This window comes from Mauremys mutica, chromosome 14, assembly GCF_020497125.1.
Source record: "Mauremys mutica isolate MM-2020 ecotype Southern chromosome 14, ASM2049712v1, whole genome shotgun sequence".
Taxonomy (NCBI): Eukaryota; Metazoa; Chordata; order Testudines; family Geoemydidae; genus Mauremys; species Mauremys mutica.
Genome location: NC_059085.1, coordinates 17854377 through 17856142, shown reverse-complemented (window position 1 = coordinate 17856142; position 1766 = coordinate 17854377). Strand labels below are relative to the sequence as shown.

Below are 1766 nucleotides of genomic sequence, written 5' to 3'. Positions count from 1 at the left end.
ATTATTTGCATTACTGTCAGGCCTGGGAGCCCTAGTGATGGAAAGGAACCCCATTGTGCTAAAACTCTTTACAAACAACAAAAAGACAACCCCCACCCTACAAAGCTTACAATATAAGTATAAGAGAAGATGATATCTCTTGCAATTTTATCGCAAGTCTTATGATATTTGGTGTTTTTCATAAAGCTCTACCTCCTTCGGTATTGTGATATGAGAGGGCCAAATTCAATCTCGGTGTAAGTTTAGAGCAGCGCTGAATCTGGCCCAGCTTCCATAGTGTGTTGAAAGAATAAGAGCAAACTTTAGCTCAGTAGAAAGTAAGCATTCAGCCTGATGTTCAAAGCATTTGTTGCACAACTACCACAAACATTAATAGTCGTTAGACATTTAAGTCACAACATCGAAAGCATTCCACCAAATGCCAGAATAGATAAGGACTGGAATCCTTAATCTGTCTCTCTTATGAGAATTGGAGAGGTGTGTACAACTGAGCTATGAGGACCGAATGACAGCAGGTACACAAAGTCTAATAATGACTTCTGTAGAATTACCTTAGAAATAATTTTCCTATTATGGTAGCCCCTAGGAAACCATGGATCAGGGGCCTATGTCTTATTTATGGTTTTCAACCTTTTTTCATTTGCAGACCTTTAAAAGATTTCAAATGGAAGTGTGGATCCCTTTGGAAATTTTAGACATAGCATGTGGACCCCAGGTTGAAAACCACTGATCTATGTGCTGCATTGGAAAACATCCTAAAACAAACAAAAAAAACCCTCTGAACAAGGACCCTGCTCTTAAGACAGTTCTCTAAATTGTTTCCAATGAATACAAATACATTGTGAGTAGTTGACCTCCTAAGTCTAACTTCACTGAGTTTCTGTGGACTTTTCTAAGTTCTTAATGAAGACAGTGGATAGAATAAAAAGTGACTATCCAATAACATTGATTGATAGTTCATTAAGAACTGGATGGACAAGAAAGAAGTGACTATTATAGAGACCAGCAATGTATGGATAAAACAAAAATATTCTAAACACTTAAATTCAACATTACAACTTTCATTTAATAGGGATGTAAGATATAGTAAATGATTAGTGCTGCTTCCTGCTAGACAGAAAGCAAGTCTGCCTTTAAGGTTTCATGACTTTTAGAGTTCTCTAGCTGTACTTAAACACACTTATGAATAAGTCATCAGTATTTTTCCTCTGTGGTATACATTTATTTCATGAGAGGAATTTTTAGCTTCTTGATGATATCGTCTAGCCATACCATATTACCGTATATTTAGAAGTAATTAGTTTTCTGACTGCAGTACAAGAGGGTGTGATGCATTTAAGTTAAAATTGATTTTTTAAAATCTACTGTATGTTTCCACTGTTGGAAATAAAGTTACTTTTCTTCAAACTTGTTAAGGATATTCTTTAAGTCAGAAAAAGATCTTATTATGGATGATGTTTGACATAATTTGGAACTTTTTTTTTATGCCAGAACAGAGCACTCTCTGCTAGATATGACTACATAGAAAGCTAAAGGTATGCAATATAGACAAAAACAACTATGAGTGCTTGTGGCATCTTAAGTGGGCTTTAGCCCACGAAAGCTTATGTCCAAATAAATTTATTAGTCTAAGGTGCCACAAGCACTCCTCATTGTTTTTGCTGATACAGACTAACACGGCTGCTACTCTGAAATATAGACAAAGGCAACCTAAATCTTTGGCCTTCTGTGCACTCCCAGGAGTGCTACGACCAAAAGGCAATGCT

The 1766-nt window shown here is 36.2% G+C and overlaps 1 long non-coding RNA gene across 1 annotated transcript; it reads left to right on the top strand.

Annotated features, from left to right (window-relative positions):
* Positions 1-418: 418 nt before the first annotated feature.
* Positions 419-1407, top strand: LOC123349622. Its single transcript, XR_006573602.1, has 2 exons — positions 419-515; positions 647-1407. It is a non-coding gene; the product is annotated as an uncharacterized LOC123349622 (long non-coding RNA).
* The last annotated feature ends 359 nt before the right edge of the window (positions 1408-1766 follow it).